Genomic DNA, 25740 nt, shown 5'->3' on the forward strand with positions numbered 1-25740 from the left:
CATTAAAATGAATTATAATCAATTCCTCCGCGGAGACATTGACCAGCAGCAATTGCCTCCACAAAGTACACAGGGAGCTGAGATGGTGGATTCCAGTGGGGACGAATTGATAATCTGTGAGGAGGGGGATGTACACGGTGATATATCGGAGGATGATGATGAGGTGGACATCTTGCCTCTGTAGAGCCAGTTTGTGCAAGGAGAGATTAATTGCTTCTTTTTTGGTGGGGGTCCAAACCAACCCGTCATTTCAGTCACAGTCGTGTGGCAGACCCTGTCACTGAAATGATGGGTTGGTTAAAGTGTGCATGTCCTGTTTATACAACATAAGGGTGGGTGGGAGGGCCCAAGGACAATTCCATCTTGCACCTCTTTTTTCTTTAAATTTTCTTTGCGTCATGTGCTGTTTGGGGAGGGTTTTTTGGAAGGGCCATCCTGCGTGACACTGCAGTGCCACTACTAGATGGGCCCGGTGTTTGTGTCGGCCACTAGGATCGCTTATCTTACTCACACAGCTACCTCATTGCGCCTCTTTTTTTCTTTGCGTCATGTGCTGTTTGGGGAGGGTTTTTTGGAAGGGACATCCTGCGTGACACTGCAGTGCCACTCCTAGATGGGCCCGGTGTTTGTGTCGGCCACTAGGGTCGCTTATCTTACTCACACAGCTACCTCATTGCGCCTCTTTTTTTCTTTGCGTCATGTGCTGTTTGGGGAGGGTTTTTTGGAAGGGACATCCTGCGTGACACTGCAGTGACACTCCTAGATGGGCCCGGTGTTTGTGTCGGCCACTAGGGTCGCTTATCTTACTCACACAGCTACCTCATTGCGCCTCTTTTTTTCTTTGCGTCGTGTGCTGTTTGGGGAGGGTTTTTTGGAAGGGACATCCTGCGTGACACTCCTAGATGGGCCCGGTGTTTGTGTCGGCCACTAGGGTCCCTTATCTTACTCACACAGCTACCTCATTGCGCCTCTTTTTTTCTTTGCGTCATGTGCTGTTTGGGGAGGGTTTTTTGGAAGGGACATCCTGCGTGACACTGCAGTGCCACTCCTAGATGGGCCCGGTGTTTGTGTCGGCCACTAGGGTCGCTTATCTTACTCACACAGCTACCTCATTGCGCCTCTTTTTTTCTTTGCGTCATGTGCTGTTTGGGGAGGGTTTTTTGGAAGGGACATCCTGCGTGACACTGCAGTGCCACTCCTAGATGGGCCCGGTGTTTGTGTCAGCCACTAGGGTCGCTTATCTTACTCACACAGCTACCTCATTGCGCCTCTTTTTTTCTTTGCGTCATGTGCTGTTTGGGGAGGGTTTTTTGGAAGGGACATCCTGCGTGACACTGCAGTGACACTCCTAGATGGGCCCGGTGTTTGTGTCGGCCACTAGGGTCGCTTATCTTACTCACACAGCTACCTCATTGCGCCTCTTTTTTTCTTTGCGTCATGTGCAGTTTGGGGAGGGTTTTTTGGAAGGGACATCCTGCGTGACACTGCAGTGACACTCCTAGATGGGCCCGGTGTTTGTGTCGGCCACTAGGGTCGCTTATCTTACTCACACAGCTACCTCATTGCGCCTCTTTTTTTCTTTGCGTCATGTGCTGTTTGGGGAGGGTTTTTTGGAAGGGACATCCTGCGTGACACTGCAGTGACACTCCTAGATGGGCCCGGTGTTTGTGTCGGCCACTAGGGTCGCTTAGCTTAGTCATCCAGCGACCTAGGTGCAAATTTTAGGACTAAAAATAATATTGTGAGGTGTGAGGTATTCAGAATAGACTGAAAATGAGTGTAAATTATGGTTTTTGAGGTTAATAATACTTTGGGATCAAAATGACCCCCAAATTCTATGATTTAAGCTGTTTTTTAGTGTTTTTTGAAAAAAACACCCGAATCCAAAACACACCCGAATCCGACAAAAAAAATTCGGTGAGGTTTTGCCAAAACGCGGTCGAACCCAAAACACGGCCGCGGAACCGAACCCAAAACCAAAACACAAAACCCGAAAAATTTCCGGCGCTCATCTCTAGTATATATATGTATAGCCAGTCTTAGGGGTATACATTGCTGCCCAGGGCGCCCCCCCTTCCCCCCGCGCCCTGCACCCAACAGTCTGCGCTGTGTGTGTTCTGTGAGGGAGCAATGGCACGCAGCATTACCGCTGCCCGTTACCTCAGTGAAGCTCTGAAGTCTTCTGCCGCCTTTGAAGTCTTCTGCCTTCCTATACTCACCCGGCTTCTATCTTCCAGCTCTGCGAGGAGGACGGCGGCGCGGCTCCGGGACGAACCTGCTAGGGGAGACCTGCGTTCTGACTCCCTCTGGAGCTAATGGTGTCCAGTAGCCTAAGAAGCAGCGCCTATCAGTTAAGTAGGTCTGCTTCTCTCCCCTCAGTCCCACGATGCAGGGAGTCTGTTGCCAGCAGAGCTCCCTGAAAATAAAAAACCTAACAAAATACTTTCTTTCAGGAAGCTCAGGAGAGCTCCCTGTAGTGCACCCAGTCTCCTCTGGGCACAGTATTAAACTGAGGTCTGGAGGAGGGGCATGGAGGGAGGAGCCAGTGCACACCCAGACCTAAAGTTCTTTTTTAGTGCCCATGTCTCCTGCGGAGCCCGTCTATCCCCCATGGTCCTTACGGAGTCCCCAGCATCCTCTAGGACGTAAGAGAAATATACTGGACACTGGCTGTGCTGCAGGGCTGATGCTATATGTCCGTGAGTGATGTGTCTGCGCCCGGCTGTATACACTCTGCAGATATATACTGGGCACCGGCTGTGCTGTATACACTCTGCAGATATATACTGGGCACCGGCTGTACTGCATACACTCTGCAGATATATACTGGGCACCGGCTGTGCTGTATACACTCTGCAGATATATACTGGGCACCGGCTGTGCTGTATACACTCTGCAGATATATACTGGGCACCGGCTGTGCTGTATACACTCTGCAGATATATACTGGGCACCGTCTGTACTGTATACGCTCTGCAGATATATACTGGGCACCGGCTGTACTGCATACGCTCTGCAGATATATACTGGATACCGGCGGTACTGTATACGCTCTGCAGATATATACTGGGCACCGGCTGTGCTGTATACGCTCTGCAGATATATACTGGGCACCGGCTGTGCTGTATACGCTCTGCAGATATATACTGGGCATGGGCTGTGCTGTATACGCTCTGCAGATATATACTGGGCACCAGCTGTGCTGTATACGCTCTGCAGATATATACTGGGCACCGGCTGTGCTGTATACGCTCTGCAGATATATACTGGGCATGGGCTGTGCTGTATACGCTCTGCAGATATATACTGGGCACCAGCTGTGCTGTATACGCTCAGCAGATATACTGGGCATGGGCTGTGCTGTATATGCTCTGGAGATATATACTGGGCACCAGCTGTGCTGTATACGCTCTGCAGATATATACTGGGCACCGGCTGTGCTGTATACGCTCTGCAGATATATACTGGGCATGGGCTGTGCTGTATACGCTCTGCAGATATATACTGGGCACCAGCTGTGCTGTATACGCTCTGCAGATATATACTGGGCACCAGCTGTGCTGTATACGCTCTGCAGATATATACTGGGCACTGGCTGTGCTGTATACGCTCTGCAGATATATACTGGGCACCGGCTGTGCTGTATACGCTCTGCAAGATATATACTGGACACTGGCTGTACTGTATACACTCTGCAGATATATACTGGACACTGGCTGTACTGTATACACTCTGCAGATACATAGGGCACCGGCTGTACTGTATACACTCTGCAGATACATAGGGTACCGGCAGCGTCATACACCCACGGATCTGCACGCGGTATAGGAACAGACGGTATATCAGCCAGCGTGCCACCAGCGTAAGGCTAGGGACCTGGAGAGAGCGCTGACCAGTCTACCAGGCCTCCGTGCTATGGCCCAGTGCTCAGGGCTGACGCTAGACACATCTTACAGCAGAGCAGCATGTCGCCCACCTCACCACCTGCCATACGGGGGAGGACTCTGTCCCTTTAAGCCCCCCCTCCCTCCTGACTGTGTCTCTGCTCCCACTAGCTGTTTGCAGAACAATGAGGAAATGATGGAGTGAACCACTCAGCCAGTATAGGGGGATCACACAGGTGCAGCCATGCTGCCTCCTGTCATAGCTAGTGTAAGGGACAGGACACCCCACTACCCCCACTGCCAGGGGCCCATGCAGAGGTAGTCAGGCCGGGGCTGTGAGCACAGGGAGGGGTGACCTTTGCTCGGGGCTGCAGGTGCTGATGTGGTTTGTTCCATGTTCCCAGGGGTGGGATTGCATTTGCTTTCTGACCTGGAGCAGGATAGCAGCAGCTGAACCTGTGAGCTGCAGGGGAGGGGGCATGTTGCTGTCAGCCTAGACCGGGGCTGCACCACCCGGCTCTGCACCTCAGGTTTGTCTGGATCTCTTTATCTGCTATTCAGGCTGATTGATTGCTAGGAGGAAAAAAGGTAGAGGGGACAGGTACAGTGGTATCCCCCCCATACAGGCTGATTGCTAGGAGGAGGAAAGGTAGGGGGGACAGGTACAGTGGTAGCCCCCATACAGGCTGATTGCTAGGAGGAGGAAAGGTAGAGGGGACAGGTACAGTGGTAGCCCCCATACAGGCTGATTGCTAGGAGGAGGAAAGGTAGAGGGGACAGGTACAGTGGTAGCCCCCATACAGGCTGATTGCTAGGAGGAGGAAAGGTAGGGGGGACAGGTACAGTGGTAGCCCCCATACAGGCTGATTGCTAGGAGGAAAGGTAGAGGGGACAGGTACAGTGGTATCCCCCCCATACAGGCTGATTGCTAGGAGGAGGAAAGGGAGGGGGGACAGGTACAGTGGTATCCCCCCCATACAGGCTGATTGCTAGGAGGAGGAAAGGTAGAGGGGACAGGTACAGTGGTAGCCCCCCATACAGGCTGATTGCTAGGAGGAAAAAAGGTAGAGGGGACAGGTACAGTGGTATCCCCCCCATACAGGCTGATTGCTAGGAGGAGGAAAGGTAGAGGGGACAGGTACAGTGGTAGCCCCCCATACAGGCTGATTGCTAGGAGGAAAAAAGGTAGAGGGGACAGGTACAGTGGTATCCCCCCCATACAGGCTGATTGCTAGGAGGAGGAAAGGTAGGGGGGACAGGTACAGTGGTAGCCCCCCATACAGGCTGATTGCTAGGAGGAGGAAAGGTAGGGGGGACAGGTACAGTGGTAGCCCCCCATACAGGATGATTGCTAGGAGGAGGAAAGGTAGGGGGACAGGTACAGTGGTAGCCCCCCATACAGGCTGATTGCTAGGAGGAGGAAAGGTAGAGGGGACAGGTACAGTGGTAGCCCCCATACAGGCTGATTGCTAGGAGGAGGAAAGGTAGAGGGGACAGGTACAGTGGTAGCCCCCCATACAGGCTGATTGCTAGGAGGAGGAAAGGTAGGGGGGACAGGTACAGTGATAGCCCCCCATACAGGCTGATTGCTAGGAGGAGGAAAGGTAGAGGGGACAGGTACAGTGGTAGCCCCCCATACAGGCTGATTACTAGGAGGAGGAAAGGTAGAGGGGACAGGTACAGTGGTATCCCCCCCATACAGGCTGATTGCTAGGAGGAGGAAAGGTAGAGGGGACAGGTACAGTGGTAGCCCCCCATACAGGCTGATTGCTAGGAGGAGGAAAGGTAGGGGGGACAGGTACAGTGATAGCCCCCCATACAGGCTGATTGCTAGGAGGAGGAAAGGTAGAGGGGACAGGTACAGTGGTAGCCCCCCATACAGGCTGATTACTAGGAGGAGGAAAGGTAGAGGGGACAGGTACAGTGGTATCCCCCCCATACAGGCTGATTGCTAGGAGGAGGAAAGGTAGAGGGGACAGGTACAGTGGTAGCCCCCCATACAGGCTGATTGCTAGGAGGAGGAAAGGTAGAGGGGACAGGTACAGTGGTAGCCCCCCATACAGGCTGATTGCTAGGAGGAGGAAAGATAGAGGGGACAGGTACAGTGGTAGCCCCCATACAGGCTGATTACTAGGAGCAGGAAAGGTAGGGGGGACAGGTACAGTGGTAGCCCCCATACAGGCTGATTGCTAGGAGGAGGAAAGGGAGGGGGGACAGGTACAGTGGTATCCCCCCCATACAGGCTGATTGCTAGGAGGAGGAAAGGTAGAGGGGACAGGTACAGTGGTATCCCCCCCATACAGGCTGATTGCTAGGAGGAGGAAAGGTAGAGGGGACAGGTACAGTGGTAGCCCCCCATACAGGCTGATTACTAGGAGGAGGAAAGGTAGAGGGGACAGGTACAGTGGTAGCCCCCATACAGGCTGATTACTAGGAGGAGGAAAGGTAGAGGGGACAGGTACAGTGGTAGCCCCCCATACTGGCTGATTGCTAGGAGGAGGAAAGGTAGGGGGGACAGGTACAGTGGTAGCCCCCCCATACTGGCTGATTGCTAGGAGGAGGAAAGGTAGGGGGGACAGGTGCAGTGGTAGCCCCCCATACAGGCTGATTGCTAGGAGGAGGAAAGGTAGAGGGGACAGGTGCAGTGGTAGCCCCCATACAGGCTGATTGCTAGGAGGAGGAAAGGTAGAGGGGACAGGTGCAGTGGTGGCCCCCATACAGGCTGATTGCTAGGAGGAGGAAAGGTAGAGGGGACAGGTACAGTGATAGCCCCCCATACAGGCTGATTGCTAGGAGGAGGAAAGGTAGGGGGACAGGTACAGTGGTAGCCCCCCATACAGGCTGATTACTAGGAGGAGGAAAGGTAGGGGGGACAGGTACAGTGGTAGCCCCCCATACAGGCTGATTGCTAGGAGGAGGAAAGGTAGAGGGGACAGGTACAGTGGTAGCCCCCCATACAGGCTGATTGCTAGGAGGAGGAAAGGTAGAGGGGACAGGTGCAGTGGTAGCCCCCCATACAGGCTGATTGCTAGGAGGAGGAAAGGTAGGGGGACAGGTACAGTGGTAGCCCCCCCATACAGGCTGATTACTAGGAGGAGGAAAGGTAGAGGGGACAGGTACAGTGGTATCCCCCCATACAGGCTGATTGCTAGGAGGAGGAAAGGTAGGGGGGACAGGTACAGTGGTAGCCCCCCATACAGGCTGATTACTAGGAGGAGGAAAGGTAGAGGGGACAGGTGCAGTGGTAGCCCCCATACAGGCTGATTGCTAGGAGGAGGAAAGGTAGGGGGGACAGGTACAGTGGTAGCCCCCCATACAGGCTGATTGCTAGGAGGAGGAAAGGTAGAGGGGACAGGTACAGTGGTAGCCCCCCATACAGGCTGATTGCTAGGAGGAGGAAAGGTAGGGGGACAGGTACAGTGGTAGCCCCCCATACAGGCTGATTGCTAGGAGGAGGAAAGGTAGAGGGGACAGGTACAGTGGTAGCCCCCCATACAGGCTGATTGCTAGGAGCAGGAAAGGTAGAGGGGACAGGTACAGTGGTAGCCCCCATACAGGCTGATTGCTAGGAGGAGGAAAGGTAGAGGGGACAGGTACAGTGGTAGCCCCCCATACAGGCTGATTACTAGGAGGAGGAAAGGTAGAGGGGACAGGTACAGTGGTAGCCCCCATACAGGCTGATTGCTAGGAGGAGGAAAGGTAGAGGGGACAGGTACAGTGGTAGCCCCCCATACAGGCTGATTGCTAGGAGGAGGAAAGGTAGAGGGGACAGGTACAGTGGTAGCCCCCCATACAGGCTGATTGCTAGGAGGAGGAAAGGTAGAGGGGACAGGTACAGTGGTAGCCCCCATACAGGCTGATTGCTAGGAGCAGGAAAGGTAGGGGGACAGGTACAGTGGTAGCCCCCCATACAGGCTGATTGCTAGGAGGAGGAAAGGTAGAGAGGACAGGTACAGTGGTATCCCCCCCAAACAGGCTGATTGCTAGGAGGAGGAAAGGTAGGGGGGACAGGTACAGTGGTAGCCCCCCATACAGGCTGATTGCTAGGAGGAGGAAAGGTAGAGGGGACAGGTACAGTGGTATCCCCCCCATACAGGCTGATTGCTAGGAGGAGGAAAGGTAGAGGGGACAGGTACAGTGGTATCCCCCCCATACAGGCTGATTGCTAGGAGCAGGAAAGGTAGAGGGGACAGGTACAGTGGTAGCCCCCATACAGGCTGATTGCTAGGAGGAGGAAAGGTAGCGGGGACAGGTACAGTGGTATCCCCCCCATACAGGCTGATTGCTAGGAGGAGGAAAGGTAGAGGGGACAGGTACAGTGGTAGCCCCCCATACAGGCTGATTGCTAGGAGGAGGAAAGGTAGAGGGGACAGGTACAGTGGTAGCCCCCATACAGGCTGATTGCTAGGAGGAGGAAAGGTAGGGGGGACAGGTGCAGTGGTGGCCCCCATACAGGCTGATTGCTAGGAGGAGGAAAGGTAGAGGGGACAGGTACAGTGGTATCCCCCCCATACAGGCTGATTGCTAGGAGGAGGAAAGGTAGAGGGGACAGGTACAGTGGTATCCCCCCCATACAGGCTGATTGCTAGGAGGAGGAAAGGTAGGGGGGACAGGTACAGTGGTAGCCCCCCATACAGGCTGATTGCTAGGAGGAGGAAAGGTAGAGGGGACAGGTACAGTGGTATCCCCCCATACAGGCTGATTGCTAGGAGGAGGAAAGGTAGAGGGGACAGGTACAGTGGTAGCCCCCCATACAGGCTGATTGCTAGGAGGAGGAAAGGTAGAGGGGACAGGTACAGTGGTAGCCCCCCATACAGGCTGATTGCTAGGAGGAGGAAAGGTAGGGGGGACAGGTACAGTGGTAGCCCCCCATACAGGCTGATTGCTAGGAGGAGGAAAGGTAGGGGGGACAGGTACAGTGGTAGCCCCCATACAGGCTGATTGCTAGGAGGAGGAAAGGTAGAGGGGACAGGTACAGTGGTAGCCCCCCATACAGGCTGATTGCTAGGAGGAGGAAAGGTAGAGGGGACAGGTACAGTGGTAGCCCCCATACAGGCTGATTGCTAGGAGGAGGAAAGGTAGAGGGGACAGGTACAGTGGTAGCCCCCCATACAGGCTGATTGCTAGGAGGAGGAAAGGTAGAGGGGACAGGTACAGTGGTAGCCCCCATACAGGCTGATTGCTAGGAGGAGGAAAGGTAGAGGGGACAGGTGCAGTGGTAGCCCCCATACAGGCTGATTGCTAGGAGGAGGAAAGGTAGAGGGGACAGGTACAGTGGTAGCCCCCATACAGGCTGATTGCTAGGAGGAGGAAAGGTAGAGGGGACAGGTACAGTGGTAGCCCCCCATACAAGCTGATTGCTAGGAGGAGGAAAGGTAGGGGGGACAGGTACAGTGGTATCCCCCCCATACAGGCTGATTGCTAGGAGCAGGAAAGGTAGGGGGGACAGGTACAGTGGTAGCCCCCCCATACTGGCTGATTGCTAGGAGGAGGAAAGGTAGGGGGGACAGGTGCAGTGGTAGCCCCCATACAGGCTGATTGCTAGGAGGAAAGGTAGAGGGGACAGGTACAGTGATAGCCCCCCATACAGGCTGATTGCTAGGAGGAAAGGTAGGGGGGACAGGTACAGTGGTAGCCCCCATACAGGCTGATTGCTAGGAGGAAAGGTAGAGGGGACAGGTACAGTGATAGCCCCCCATACAGGCTGATTGCTAGGAGGAAAGGTAGGGGGGACAGGTACAGTGGTAGCCCCCATACAGGCTGATTGCTAGGAGGAGGAAAGGTAGAGGGGACAGGTACAGTGGTAGCCCCCCATACAGGCTGATTGCTAGGAGGAGGAAAGGTAGGGGGACAGGTACAGTGGTAGCCCCCATAGAGGCTGATTGCTAGGAGGAGGAAAGGTAGAGGGGACAGGTACAGTGGTAGCCCCCATACAGGCTGATTGCTAGGAGGAGGAAAGGTAGAGGGGACAGGTACAGTGGTAGCCCCCATACAGGCTGATTGCTAGGAGGAGGAAAGGTAGAGGGGACAGGTACAGTGGTAGCCCCCATAGAGGCTGATTGATAGGAGGAGGAAAGGTAGAGGGGACAGGTACAGTGGTAGCCCCCATACAGGCTGATTGCTAGGAGGAGGAAAGGTAGGGGGACAGGTACAGTGGTAGCCCCCATAGAGGCTGATTGATAGGAGGAGGAAAGGTAGAGGGGACAGGTACAGTGGTAGCCCCCCATACAGGCTGATTGCTAGGAGGAGGAAAGGTAGAGGGGACAGGTACAGTGGTAGCCCCCCATACAGGCTGATTACTAGGAGGAGGAAAGGTAGAGGGGCAGGTACAGTGGTAGCCCCCCATACAGGCTGATTGCTAGGAGCAGGAAAGGTAGGGGGGACAGGTACAGTGGTATCCCCCCCATACAGGCTGATTGCTAGGAGGAGGAAAGGTAGAGGGGACAGGTACAGTGGTAGCCCCCATACAGGCTGATTGCTAGGAGGAGGAAAGGTAGAGGGGACAGGTACAGTGGTAGCCCCCATACAGGCTGATTGCTAGGAGGAGGAAAGGTAGGGGGACAGGTACAGTGATAGCCCCCCATACAGGCTGATTGCTAGGAGGAGGAAAGGTAGAGGGGACAGGTACAGTGATAGCCCCCCATACAGGCTGATTGCTAGGAGGAGGAAAGGTAGAGGGGACAGGTACAGTGGTAGCCCCCCATACAGGCTGATTACTAGGAGGAGGAAAGGTAGAGGGGCAGGTACAGTGGTAGCCCCCCATACAGGCTGATTGCTAGGAGCAGGAAAGGTAGGGGGGACAGGTACAGTGGTATCCCCCCCATACAGGCTGATTGCTAGGAGGAGGAAAGGTAGAGGGGACAGGTACAGTGGTAGCCCCCATACAGGCTGATTGCTAGGAGGAGGAAAGGTAGAGGGGACAGGTACAGTGGTATCCCCCCCATACAGGCTGATTGCTAGGAGGAGGAAAGGTAGAGGGGACAGGTACAGTGGTAGCCCCCATACAGGCTGATTGCTAGGAGGAGGAAAGGTAGAGGGGACAGGTACAGTGGTAGCCCCCATACAGGCTGATTGCTAGGAGGAGGAAAGGTAAGGGGGACAGGTACAGTGGTATCCCCCCATACAGGCTGATTACTAGGAGGAGGAAAGGTAGAGGGGACAGGTACAGTGGTAGCCCCCCCATACTGGCTGATTGCTAGGAGGAGGAAAGGTAGGGGGGACAGGTACAGTGGTAGCCCCCCCATACTGGCTGATTGCTAGGAGGAGGAAAGGTAGGGGGGACAGGTGCAGTGGTAGCCCCCCATACAGGCTGATTGCTAGGAGCAGGAAAGGTAGAGGGGACAGGTACAGTGGTAGCCCCCATACAGGCTGATTGCTAGGAGGAGGAAAGGTAGAGGGGACAGGTACAGTGGTAGCCCCCATACAGGCTGATTGCTAGGAGGAGGAAAGGTAGAGGGGACAGGTGCAGTGGTAGCCCCCATACAGGCTGATTGCTAGGAGGAGGAAAGGTAGAGGGGACAGGTACAGTGGTAGCCCCCATACAGGCTGATTGCTAGGAGGAGGAAAGGTAGAGGGGACAGGTGCAGTGGTGGCCCCCATACAGGCTGATTGCTAGGAGGAGGAAAGGTAGAGGGGACAGGTACAGTGATAGCCCCCCATACAGGCTGATTGCTAGGAGGAGGAAAGGTAGAGGGGACAGGTACAGTGGTAGCCCCCCATACAGGCTGATTACTAGGAGGAGGAAAGGTAGGGGGGACAGGTACAGTGGTAGCCCCCCATACAGGCTGATTGCTAGGAGGAGGAAAGGTAGAGGGGACAGGTACAGTGGTAGCCCCCCATACAGGCTGATTGCTAGGAGGAGGAAAGGTAGAGGGGACAGGTGCAGTGGTAGCCCCCCATACAGGCTGATTGCTAGGAGGAGGAAAGGTAGGGGGACAGGTACAGTGGTAGCCCCCCCATACAGGCTGATTACTAGGAGGAGGAAAGGTAGAGGGGACAGGTACAGTGGTATCCCCCCATACAGGCTGATTGCTAGGAGGAGGAAAGGTAGGGGGGACAGGTACAGTGGTAGCCCCCCCATACAGGCTGATTACTAGGAGGAGGAAAGGTAGAGGGGACAGGTGCAGTGGTAGCCCCCATACAGGCTGATTGCTAGGAGGAGGAAAGGTAGAGGGGACAGGTACAGTGGTAGCCCCCATACAGGCTGATTGCTAGGAGGAGGAAAGGTAGGGGGGACAGGTACAGTGGTAGCCCCCCATACAGGCTGATTGCTAGGAGGAGGAAAGGTAGAGGGGACAGGTACAGTGGTAGCCCCCCATACAGGCTGATTGCTAGGAGGAGGAAAGGTAGGGGGACAGGTACAGTGGTAGCCCCCCATACAGGCTGATTGCTAGGAGGAGGAAAGGTAGAGGGGACAGGTACAGTGGTAGCCCCCCATACAGGCTGATTGCTAGGAGCAGGAAAGGTAGAGGGGACAGGTACAGTGGTAGCCCCCATACAGGCTGATTGCTAGGAGGAGGAAAGGTAGAGGGGACAGGTACAGTGGTAGCCCCCCATACAGGCTGATTGCTAGGAGGAGGAAAGGTAGAGGGGACAGGTACAGTGGTAGCCCCCCATACAGGCTGATTGCTAGGAGGAGGAAAGGTAGAGGGGACAGGTACAGTGGTAGCCCCCATACAGGCTGATTGCTAGGAGCAGGAAAGGTAGGGGGACAGGTACAGTGGTAGCCCCCCATACAGGCTGATTGCTAGGAGCAGGAAAGGTAGAGGGGACAGGTACAGTGGTAGCCCCCCATACAGGCTGATTGCTAGGAGGAGGAAAGGTAGAGGGGACAGGTACAGTGGTAGCCCCCCATACAGGCTGATTGCTAGGAGGAGGAAAGGTAGAGGGGACAGGTACAGTGGTAGCCCCCCCAAACAGGCTGATTGCTAGGAGGAGGAAAGGTAGGGGGGACAGGTACAGTGGTAGCCCCCCATACAGGCTGATTGCTAGGAGGAGGAAAGGTAGAGGGGACAGGTACAGTGGTATCCCCCCCATACAGGCTGATTGCTAGGAGGAGGAAAGGTAGAGGGGACAGGTACAGTGGTATCCCCCCCATACAGGCTGATTGCTAGGAGCAGGAAAGGTAGAGGGGACAGGTACAGTGGTAGCCCCCATACAGGCTGATTGCTAGGAGGAGGAAAGGTAGCGGGGACAGGTACAGTGGTATCCCCCCCATACAGGCTGATTGCTAGGAGGAGGAAAGGTAGAGGGGACAGGTACAGTGGTAGCCCCCCATACAGGCTGATTGCTAGGAGGAGGAAAGGTAGAGGGGACAGGTACAGTGGTAGCCCCCATACAGGCTGATTGCTAGGAGGAGGAAAGGTAGGGGGGACAGGTGCAGTGGTGGCCCCCATACAGGCTGATTGCTAGGAGGAGGAAAGGTAGAGGGGACAGGTACAGTGGTATCCCCCCCATACAGGCTGATTGCTAGGAGGAGGAAAGGTAGAGGGGACAGGTACAGTGGTATCCCCCCCATACAGGCTGATTGCTAGGAGGAGGAAAGGTAGGGGGGACAGGTACAGTGGTAGCCCCCCATACAGGCTGATTGCTAGGAGGAGGAAAGGTAGAGGGGACAGGTACAGTGGTAGCCCCCCATACAGGCTGATTGCTAGGAGGAGGAAAGGTAGAGGGGACAGGTACAGTGGTAGCCCCCATACAGGCTGATTGATAGGAGGAGGAAAGGTAGGGGGGACAGGTACAGTGGTAGCCCCCCATACAGGCTGATTGCTAGGAGGAGGAAAGGTAGAGGGGACAGGTACAGTGGTAGCCCCCCATACAGGCTGATTGCTAGGAGGAGGAAAGGTAGGGGGGACAGGTACAGTGGTAGCCCCCCATACAGGCTGATTGCTAGGAGGAGGAAAGGTAGAGGGGACAGGTACAGTGGTAGCCCCCCATACAGGCTGATTGCTAGGAGGAGGAAAGGTAGGGGGGACAGGTACAGTGGTAGCCCCCATACAGGCTGATTGCTAGGAGGAGGAAAGGTAGAGGGGACAGGTACAGTGGTAGCCCCCCATACAGGCTGATTGCTAGGAGGAGGAAAGGTAGAGGGGACAGGTACAGTGGTAGCCCCCCATACAAGCTGATTGCTAGGAGGAGGAAAGGTAGGGGGGACAGGTACAGTGGTATCCCCCCCATACAGGCTGATTGCTAGGAGCAGGAAAGGTAGGGGGGACAGGTACAGTGGTAGCCCCCCCATACAGGCTGATTGCTAGGAGGAGGAAAGGTAGAGGGGACAGGTATAGTGGTAGCCCCCCATACAGGATGATTGCTAGGAGGAGGAAAGGTAGGGGGGACAGGTACAGTGGTAGCCCCCATACAGGCTGATTGCTAGGAGGAGGAAAGGTAGAGGGGACAGGTACAGTGGTAGCCCCCCATACAAGCTGATTGCTAGGAGGAGGAAAGGTAGGGGGGACAGGTACAGTGGTATCCCCCCCATACAGGCTGATTGCTAGGAGCAGGAAAGGTAGGGGGGACAGGTACAGTGGTAGCCCCCATACAGGCTGATTGCTAGGAGGAGGAAAGGTAGAGGGGACAGGTACAGTGGTAGCCCCCCATACAGGCTGATTGCTAGGAGGAGGAAAGGTAGGGGGACAGGTACAGTGGTAGCCCCCATAGTGGCTGATTGCTAGGAGGAGGAAAGGTAGAGGGGACAGGTACAGTGGTAGCCCCCATACAGGCTGATTGCTAGGAGGAGGAAAGGTAGAGGGGACAGGTACAGTGGTAGCCCCCATACAGGCTGATTGCTAGGAGGAGGAAAGGTAGAGGGGACAGGTACAGTGGTAGCCCCCATAGAGGCTGATTGCTAGGAGGAGGAAAGGTAGAGGGGACAGGTACAGTGGTAGCCCCCATACAGGCTGATTGCTAGGAGGAGGAAAGGTAGGGGGACAGGTACAGTGATAGCCCCCCATACAGGCTGATTGCTAGGAGGAGGAAAGGTAGAGGGGACAGGTACAGTGGTAGCCCCCCATACAGGCTGATTGCTAGGAGGAGGAAAGGTAGAGGGGACAGGTACAGTGATAGCCCCCCATACAGGCTGATTGCTAGGAGGAGGAAAGGTAGAGGGGACAGGTACAGTGGTATCCCCCCATACAGGCTGATTGCTAGGAGGAGGAAAGGTAGAGGGGACAGGTACAGTGGTAGCCCCCCATACAGGCTGATTGCTAGGAGGAGGAAAGGTAGGGGGGACAGGTACAGTGGTAGCCCCCATACAGGCTGATTGCTAGGAGGAGGAAAGGTAGAGGGGACAGGTACAGTGGTAGCCCCCCATACAGGCTGATTGCTAGGAGGAGGAAAGGTAGGGGGGACAGGTACAGTGGTAGCCCCCCATACAGGCTGATTGCTAGGAGGAGGAAAGGTAGAGGGGACAGGTACAGTGGTAGCCCCCCATACAGGCTGATTGCTAGGAGGAGGAAAGGTAGAGGGGACAGGTACAGTGGTATCCCCCCATACAGGCTGATTGCTAGGAGGAGGAAAGGTAGGGGGGACAGGTACAGTGGTAGCCCCCCATACAGGCTGATTGCTAGGAGGAGGAAAGGTAGGGGGGACAGGTACAGTGGTAGCCCCCCATACAGGCTGATTACTAGGAGGAGGAAAGGTAGAGGGGACAGGTACAGTGGTATCCCCCCCATACAGGCTGATTGCTAGGAGGAGGAAAGGTAGAGGGGACAGGTACAGTGGTAGCCCCCATACAGGCTGATTGCTAGGAGGAGGAAAGGTAGAGGGGACAGGTACAGTGGTAGCCCCCCATACAGGCTGATTGCTAGGAGGAGGAAAGGTAGGGGGACAGGTACAGTGGTAGCCCCCCATACAGGCTGATTGCTAGGAGGAGGAAAGGTAGAGGGGACAGGTGCAGTGGTAGCCCCCATACAGGCTGATTGCTAGGAGGAGGAAAGGTAGAGGGGACAGGTACAGTGGTAGCCCCCATACAGGCTGATTGCTAGGAGGAGGAAAGGTAGGGGGGACAGGTACAGTGGTAGCCCCCCATACAGGCTGATTGCTAGGAGGAGGAAAGGTAGAGGGGACAGGTACAGTGGTATCCCCCCCATACAGGCTGATTGCTAGGAGCAGGAAAGGTAGGGGGGACAGGTACAGTGGTAGCCCCCATACAGGCTGATTGCTAGGAGGAGGAAAGGTAGAGGGGACAGGTACAGTGGTATCCCCCCCATACAGGCTGATTGCTAGGAGGAGGAAAGGTAGAGGGGACAGGTACAGTGGTAGCCCCCCATACAGGCTGATTGCTAGGAGGAGGAAAGGTAGAGGGGACAGGTACAGTGGTAGCCCCCCATACAGGCTGATTACTAGGAGGAGGAAAGGTAGAGGGGACAGGTACAGTGGTAGCCCCCATACAGGCTGATTGCTAGGAGGAGGAAAGGTAGAGGGGACAGGTACAGTGGTAGCCCCCCATACAGGCTGATTGCTAGGAGGAGGAAAGGTAGAGGGGACAGGTACAGTGGTAGCCCCCATACAGGCTGATTACTAGGAGGAGGAAAGGTAGAGGGGACAGGTACAGTGGTAGCCCCCCATACAGGCTGATTGATAGGAGGAGGAAAGGTAGAGGGGACAGGTACAGTGATAGCCCCCCATACAGGCTGATTGCTAGGAGGAGGAAAGGTAGGGGGGACAGGTACAGTGGTAGCCCCCATACAGGCTGATTGCTAGGAGGAGGAAAGGTAGAGGGGACAGGTACAGTGGTATCCCCCCATACAGGCTGATTGCTAGGAGGAGGAAAGGTAGAGGGGACAGGTACAGTGGTAGCCCCCATACAGGCTGATTGCTAGGAGGAGGAAAGGTAGGGGGGACAGGTACAGTGGTAGCCCCCATACAGGCTGATTGCTAGGAGGAGGAAAGGTAGAGGGGACAGGTACAGTGGTAGCCCCCCATACAGGCTGATTGCTAGGAGGAGGAAAGGTAGAGGGGACAGGTACAGTGGTAGCCCCCCATACAGGATGATTGCTAGGAGGAGGAAAGGTAGAGGGGACAGGTACAGTGGTAGCCCCCCATACAGGCTGATTGCTAGGAGGAGGAAAGGTAGAGGGGACAGGTACAGTGGTAGCCCCCCATACAGGATGATTGCTAGGAGGAGGAAAGGTAGAGGGGACAGGTACAGTGGTAGCCCCCATACAGGCTGATTGCTAGGAGGAGGAAAGGTAGAGGGGACAGGTACAGTGGTAGCCCCCCATACAGGCTGATTGCTAGGAGGAGGAAAGGTAGAGGGGACAGGTACAGTGGTATCCCCCCCATACAGGCTGATTGCTAGGAGGAGGAAAGGTAGAGGGGACAGGTACAGTGGTATCCCCCCCATACAGGCTGATTGCTAGGAGGAGGAAAGGTAGGGGGGACAGGTACAGTGGTAGCCCCCCATACAGGCTGATTGCTAGGAGGAGGAAAGGTAGAGGGGACAGGTACAGTGGTATCCCCCCCATACAGGCTGATTGCTAGGAGGAGGAAAGGTAGGGGGGACAGGTACAGTGGTAGCCCCCCATACAGGCTGATTGCTAGGAGCAGGAAAGGTAGGGGGGACAGGTACAGTGGTAGCCCCCATACAGGCTGATTGCTAGGAGGAGGAAAGGTAGAGGGGACAGGTACAGTGGTAGCCCCCATACAGGCTGATTACTAGGAGGAGGAAAGGTAGGGGGGACAGGTACAGTGGTAGCCCCCCATACAGGCTGATTGCTAGGAGGAGGAAAGGTAGAGGGGACAAGTACAGTGGTAGCCCCCCATACAGGCTGATTGCTAGGAGGAGGAAAGGTAGAGGGGACAGGTACAGTGGTAGCCCCCATACAGGCTGATTGCTAGGAGGAGGAAAGGTAGAGGGGACAGGTACAGTGGTAGCCCCCATACAGACTGATTGCTAGGAGGAGGAAAGGTAGAGGGGACAGGTATAGTGGTAGCCCCCCATACAGGCTGATTGCTAGGAGGAGGAAAGGTAGAGGGGACAGGTACAGTGGTAGCCCCCCATACAGGCTGATTGCTAGGAGCAGGAAAGGTAGGGGGGACAGGTACAGTGGTAGCCCCCATACAGGCTGATTGCTAGGAGGAGGAAAGGTAGAGGGGACAGGTACAGTGGTAGCCCCCCATACAGGCTGATTGCTAGGAGGAGGAAAGGTAGAGGGGACAGGTACAGTGGTATCCCCCCCATACAGGCTGATTGCTAGGAGGAGGAAAGGTAGAGGGGACAGGTACAGTGGTAGCCCCCATACAGGCTGATTGCTAGGAGGAAAGGTAGAGGGGACAGGTACAGTGGTAGCCCCCCATACAGGCTGATTGCTAGGAGGAGGAAAGGTAGAGGGGACAGGTACAGTGGTAGCCCCCATACAGGCTGATTGCTAGGAGGAGGAAAGGTAGAGGGGACAGGTACAGTGGTAGCCCCCCATACAGGCTGATTGCTAGGAGGAGGAAAGGTAGAGGGGACAGGTACAGTGGTATCCCCCCCATACAGGCTGATTGCTAGGAGGAGGAAAGGTAGAGGGGACAGGTACAGTGGTAGCCCCCCATACAGGCTGATTGCTAGGAGCAGGAAAGGTAGAAGGGACAGGTACAGTGGTAGCCCCCCCATACAGGCTGATTGCTAGGAGGAGGAAAGGTAGAGGGGACAGGTACAGTGGTATCCCCCCCATACAGGCTGATTGCTAGGAGGAGGAAAGGTAGAGGGGACAGGTACAGTGGTAGCCCCCATACAGGCTGATTGCTAGGAGGAGGAAAGGTAGGGGGGACAGGTACAGTGATAGCCCCCCATAGAGGCTGATTGCTAGGAGCAGGAAAGGTAGGGGGGACAGGTACAGTGGTAGCCCCCATACAGGCTGATTGCTAGGAGGAGGAAAGGTAGGGGGGACAGGTACAGTGGTAGCCCCCATACAGGCTGATTGCTAGGAGGAGGAAAGGTAGAGGGGACAGGTACAGTGGTAGCCCCCCATACAGGCTGATTGCTAGGAGGAGGAAAGGTAGAGGGGACAGGTACAGTGGTAGCCCCCCATACAGGCTGATTGCTAGGAGCAGGAAAGGTAGAGGGGACAGGTACAGTGATAGCCCCCCATACAGGCTGATTGCTAGGAGGAGGAAAGGTAGAGGGGACAGGTACAGTGATAGCCCCCCATACAGGCTGATTGCTAGGAGGAGGAAAGGTAGAGGGGACAGGTACAGTGATAGCCCCCCATACAGGCTGATTGCTAGGAGGAGGAAAGGTAGAGGGGACAGGTACAGTGGTAGCCCCCCATAGAGGCTGATTGCTAGGAGCAGGAAAGGTAGAGGGGACAGGTACAGTGGTAGCCCCCCCATAGAGGTTGAGAGAAGGGGGCAGGTACAATGATAGCCCCCCCATAGAGGTTGAGAGGATAGCCCCCCCATAGAGGTTGAGAGAAGGGGGCAGGTACAATGATAGCCCCCCCATAGAGGCTGAGAGAAGGGGAGTGGTACAGTGTCACTCTCTAGCCCCCATCAGCTGGTGATAAGATGAACTCTCTAATCACTGTATGTGCTGTGCTATAACGTGATTTCGAGATCATCTCAGGGATCAGGACAGGAGAGATATAAATCAGTGGAAAGAGATCTCTCCAGACAATCCATAATCTCCAGGCCCGGAAGCAGCTGAGTGTATACGTCAGAGAAAGAGTACTGTGTGGCCTTATACTGAGAGTGAAGAGTGTAGTGTACCCTTATACTGAGAGGGGGGAGTGTAGTGTACCCTTATACTGAGAGGGGGGAGTGCAGTGTATCATTATACTGAGAGGGGAGACTGCAGTGTATCATTGTACTGAGAGGGGAGAGTGCAGTGTATCATTATACTGAGAGGGGGGAGTGTAGTGTACAATTATACTGAGAGGGGGGAGTGCAGTGTATCATTGTACTGAGAGGGGAGAGTGTAGTGTACCCTTATACTGAGAGGGGGGAGTGTAGTGTACCCTTATACTGAGAGGGGAGACTGCAGTGTATCATTATACTGAGAGGGGGGAGTGTAGTGCACAATTATACTGAGAGGGGAGACTGCAGTGTATCATTATACTGAGAGGGGGGAGTGTAGTGTACAATTATACTGAGAGGGGAGACTGCAGTGTATCATTATACTGAGAGGGGGCAGTGTAGTGTACCCTTATACTGAGAGGGGGGAGTGCAGTGTATCATTGTACTGAGAGGGGAGAGTGCAGTTTATCATTGTACTGAGAGGGGAGAGTGCAGTGTATCATTATACTGAGAGGGGGGAGTGTAGTGTACAATTATACTGAGAGGGGAGACTGCAGTGTATCATTGTACTGAGAGGGGAGAGTGCAGTGTATCATTATACTGAGAGGGGGGAGTGTAGTGTACAATTATACTGAGAGGGGAGACTGCAGTGTATCATTGTACTGAGAGGGGAGAGTGCAGTATATCATTATACTGAGAGGGGGGAGTGCAGTGTATCATTATACTGAGAGGGGGGAGTGCAGTGTATCATTGTACTGAGAGGGGAGAGTGCAGTGTATCATTATACTGAGAGGGGGGAGTGTAGTGTACCCTTATACTGAGAGGGGAGACTGCAGTGTATCATTGTACTGAGAGGGGAGAGTGCAGTGTATCATTATACTGAGAGGGGAGACTGCAGTGTATCATTGTACTGAGAGGGGAGACTGCAGTGTATCATTATACTGAGAGGGGGGAGTGTAGTGTACCCTTATACTGAGAGGGGGGAGTGCAGTGTATCATTGTACTGAGAGGGGAGAGTGCAGTTTATCATTGTACTGAGAGGGGAGAGTGCAGTGTATCATTATACTGAGAGGGGGGAGTGTAGTGTACAATTATACTGAGAGGGGAGACTGCAGTGTATCATTGTACTGAGAGGGGAGAGTGCAGTGTATCATTATACTGAGAGGGGGGAGTGTAGTGCACAATTATACTGAGAGGGGAGACTGCAGTATATCATTGTACTGAGAGGGGAGAGTGCAGTATATCATTATACTGAGAGGGGGGCGTGTAGTGTATCATTATACTGAGAGGGGAGAGTGCAGTGTATCATTATACTGAGAGGGGAGACTGCAGTGTATCATTGTACTGAGAGGGGAGACTGCAGTGTATCATTATACTGAGAGGGGGGAGTGTAGTGTACCCTTATACTGAGAGGGGGGAGTGCAGTGTATCATTGTACTGAGAGGGGAGAGTGCAGTTTATCATTGTACTGAGAGGGGAGAGTGCAGTATATCATTATACTGAGAGGGGGGCGTGTAGTGTATCATTATACTGAGAGGGGGGAGTGCAGTGTATCATTGTACTGAGAGGGGAGAGTGCAGTGTATCATTATACTGAGAGGGGGGAGTGTAGTGTACAATTATACTGAGAGGGGAGACTGCAGTGTATCATTGTACTGAGAGGGGAGAGTGCAGTGTATCATTATACTGAGAGGGGGGAGTGTAGTGCACAATTATACTGAGAGGGGAGACTGCAGTATATCATTGTACTGAGAGGGGAGAGTGCAGTATATCATTATACTGAGAGGGGGGAGTGCAGTATATCATACTGAGAGGGGAGAGTGCAGTGTATCATTATACTGAGAGGGGGGAGTGTAGTGTACAATTATACTGAGAGGGGAGACTGCAGTGTATCATTATACTGAGAGGGGGGAGTGTAGTGTACCCTTATACTGAGAGGGGGGAGTGCAGTGTATCATTGTACTGAGAGGGGAGAGTGCAGTGTATCATTATACTGAGAGGGGGGAGTGTAGTGTACCCTTATACTGAGAGGGGGGAGTGCAGTGTATCATTGTAATGAGAGGGGAGAGTGCAGTGTATCATTATACTGAAAGGGGGGAGTGTAGTGTACAATTATACTGAGAGGGGAGACTGCAGTGTATCATTGTACTGAGAGGGAGACTGCAGTGTTTTATTATACTGAGAGGGCGGAGTGCAGAGTATTATTGTACTGACAGGGTAGAATGCAGTGTATCATTATACTGAGAGGGGAGACTGCAGTGTATCATTGTACTGACACCAGGGAGTGCAGTGTATCATTATACTGAGAGGAAGACTGCAGTGTATCATTATACTGAGAGGGGAGAGTGCAGTGTATCATTATACTGAGAGGAGGGAGTGCAGTATATCATACTGACGGGACAGAGCAGTGTATCATTATACCGAGAGGAGGGAGTGCAGTGTATCCTTATGCTCAGAGGGAAACTGCAGTGTATCATACTGAGAGGGGGGAGTGAAGTGTATCATTATACTGAGAGGGAGACTGCAGTCCGGGCCGGTTCTTAGCTTTGTGGCGCCCCGGGCAAAATATAGGGGCGTGGCTTCAAATGGGGGGGTGGTCACGACGCTGAAATAAATAAAAAAATAAAAAAAGTATACTTACCATCCCCGTTCCTGATCCAGACCGCTGCAGACCCCCTCTGCCGGCGGCGCCGCTCTTCTCCTCTCCTCTCTTCTCTTCGATCCATGGGAGAGACGTTATTACGTCTCTCCCATAGAACAGCATAGACACTAGAGGTCAATTATGACCCCTAGTGTCTGTGCCACTATGCTGTGCGGTGCGCGATGACGTCATCGCGCATCGCACAGCAAAGGTCCTCTACATGAAGGGAAACTAGACCGTAGCGTCTAGTTTCCCTTCATGGAGAGGACCTTTGCTGTGCGGTGCGCGATGACGTCATCGCGCACCGCACAACTAAGGTCTTCTCAATGAAGGGAAACTAGACGCTACGCGTCTGGTTCCCTTCAAAGCAGGGGGGCACTGCGGGGGGCACAGTGGCGGATCTTGCCCTGGTGCGGCGCCCTCCGGATGGCGCCGGCGCCCTCCGGAAGGCGGCGCCCCGGGCAAAAGTACCGCTTGCCCGTGGCAAGAACCGCCACTGACTGCAGTGTATCATTATGCTGAGAGGGAGACTGCAGTGTATCATTGTACTAAGGAGGGGAGTGCAGTGTATCATTATACTGAAAGGGGAGAGTGCAGTGTATCATTATACTGAGAAGGGAGACTGCAGTGTATCATTGTAATGAGGAGGGGTGTGCAGTGTATCATTATACGGAAAGGGGAGAGTTCAGTGTATCCTTGTACTGAGGGGGTAGTGCAGTGTATCATACTGAGAGGGGAGTGCAGTATATCATTATTCATTATACTGAGAGGGGGCAGTGCGGTGTATTATACTAAGAGGGGAGACTGCAGTGTATCATTGTACTGGGGGGGAGACTGCAGTGTATCATTATACTGAGAGGGCGGAGTGCAGTGTATTATTGTACTGACAGGGGAGAATGCAGTGTATCATTATACTGAGAGGGGAGACTGCAGTGTATCATTGTACTGACACCAGGGAGTGCAGTGTATCATTATACTGAGAGGGGAGAGTGCAGTGTATCATTGTACTGAGAGGGGGGAGTGCAGTGTATCATACTGAGAGGGCGGAGTGCAGTGTATCATTGTACTGAGAAGGGTGAGTGCAGTGTACCATTATACTGAGAGGGGAGAGTGCAGTGTATCATTGTACTGAGAGGGGAGAGTGCAGTGTATCATTATACTGAGAGGGGGGAGTGTAGTGTACAATTATACTGAGAGGGGAGACTGCAGTGTATCATTGTACTGAGAGGGAGACTGCAGTGTTTCATTATACTGAGAGGGCGGAGTGCAGTGTATTATTGTACTGACAGGGGAGAATTCAGTGTATCATTATACTGAGAGGGGAGACTGCAGTGTATCATTGTACTGACACCAGGGAGTGCAGTGTATCATTATACTGAGAGGGGAGAGTGCAGTGTATCATTGTACTGAGAGGGGGGAGTGCAGTGTATCATACTGAGAGGGTGGAGTGCACTGTATCATTGTACTGAGAAGGGTGAGTGCAGTGTATCATTATACTGAGAGGGGAGAGTGCAGTGTATCATTGTACTGAGAGGGGAGACTGCAGTGTATCATTCTAAGAGGGGAGACAGCAGTGTATCATTATACTGAGAGGGCGGAGTGCAGTGTATTATTGTACTGAGAGGGGAGAGTGCAGTGTATCATTGTACTGAGAGGGGAGACTGCAGTGTATCATTCTGAGAGGGGAGAGGTATTATTGTACTGAGAGGGGGGAGTGCAGTGTATCATTGTACTGAGAGGGGAGAGTGCAGTGTATCATTGTACTGAGAGGGGAGACTGCAGTGTATCATTCTGAGAGGGGAGAGTGCAGTGTATCATACTGAGAGGGTGGAGTGCAGTGTATCATTGTACTGAGAGGGGAGAGGTATTATTGTACTAAGAGGGGGGAGTGCAGTGTATCATTATACTGAGAGGGCGGAGTGCAGTGTATCGTTATACTGACAGGGGAGAGTGCAGTGTATCCTTATACTGCAGTGTATCATTATACTGATAGGGGAGAGTGCAGTGTATCATTATACTGAGAGGGGGGAGTGCAGTGTATCATTATACTGAGAGGAAGACTGCAGTGTATCATTATACTGAGAGGGGAGAGTGCAGTGTATCATTATACTGAGAGGGGAGAGTGCAGTATATCATACTGACGGGAGAGAGCAGTGTATCATTATACCGAGAGGAGGGAGTGCAGTGTATCCTTATGCTCAGAGGGAAACTGCAGTGTATCATACTGAGAGGGGGGAGTGAAGTGTATCATTATGCTGAGAGGGAGACTGCAGTGTATCATTGTACTAAGGAGGGGAGTGCAGTGTATCATTATACTGAAAGGGGAAAGTGCAGTGTATCATTATACTGAGAAGGGAGACTGCAGTGTATCATTGTAATGAGGAGGGGTGTGCAGTGTATCATTATACGGAAAGGGGAGAGTTCAGTGTATCCTTGTACTGAGGGGGTAGTGCAGTGTATCATACTGAGAGGGGAGTGCAGTATATCATTATTCATTATACTGAGAGGGGGCAGTGCGGTGTATTATACTAAGAGGGGAGACTGCAGTGTATCATTGTACTGGGGGAGGGGGGGGAGTGCAGTGTATAATTTTACTTAGAGGGGAGAGTGCAGTGTAGCCTAATACTGTGTCTATATACTGAGAGGGGAAAGTGCAGTGTATCATTGTACTAAAAGGGGGGAATTGATGTGTATCATTGCACTGAGAGGGGAAAGTTTAACTGTACAGTGCATTCTCCCCTCTAAGGATAATGATACACTGCACTCTCCATTTTCAATAAAATGATACACTGCACTCTCCTCCCTCAGGATAATCATAACAGTGCACTCACCCATTTCAGTATAATGATACTGCACTCCCCGCTCTCAGTATGATGATAGGCTGCACTCACCCCTCTCAATATGAACACTCGCTGCACCCTAATAAAACGGTTATCTCTCAGTATATGGACACACTTAAACCCTTCGGAGTCTAAACTTCTTCCAGGCCAGGAGATTGCAGGCTTTATTCAGGGTTGTTAGCAAACCAAAAAAGCACACAACTGGGTAAAACCATGTGCAGTGCAGGTGGGGCAGATGTAACATGTGCAGAGAGAGTTCGATTTGGGTGGGGTGTGGTCAAACTGAAATCTACATTGCAGTGTAACAATAAAGCAGCCAGTATTTACCCTGCACAGAAACAATATAACCCACCCACATCTAACTCTCTCTGCACATGTTACATCTGCCCCACCTGCACTGCACATGTTACATCTGCCCCACCTGCAGTCCACATGGTTTTGCCCATTAGTGTGTTTTTTTGGTTTGCTAACATACCTGAATAACCCCCTGTGTATCAGCGATCTCTGTGGTCCTGAATATTCAGCAGAATTTAGAATTCAGTACTACAATATGTGACCTGTGCTATAGAGAGATGTCTATGTCTTTATGCATACTATGTGTGCCATTGCATTGTGGGTGAGGAATGCATCTTATACTGTAGTGGGGATAAACCATAGTT

General features: G+C 53.4%; 1 protein-coding gene across 5 annotated transcripts in view; it reads left to right on the forward strand.

The window, feature by feature from the left end:
• Nucleotides 1-25740, forward strand: part of ERMAP (erythroblast membrane associated protein (Scianna blood group)) — a 633995-nt gene that overhangs the window by 599199 nt on the left and 9056 nt on the right. For 3 of the 5 annotated variants that reach the window (XM_063942039.1, XM_063942038.1, XM_063942040.1), the window contains exon 1: nt 4103-4414. The exons of the other annotated variants lie outside the window; for them this stretch is intronic. The gene's annotated coding sequence lies outside the window, so the exon portion shown is untranslated. Of the gene's footprint in view, nt 1-4102; nt 4415-25740 lie in introns of those variants that run through there. 5 annotated transcript variants of the gene reach the window in all.

Source organism: Pseudophryne corroboree, chromosome 10, assembly GCF_028390025.1.
Source record: "Pseudophryne corroboree isolate aPseCor3 chromosome 10, aPseCor3.hap2, whole genome shotgun sequence".
Taxonomy (NCBI): domain Eukaryota; kingdom Metazoa; phylum Chordata; class Amphibia; order Anura; family Myobatrachidae; genus Pseudophryne; species Pseudophryne corroboree.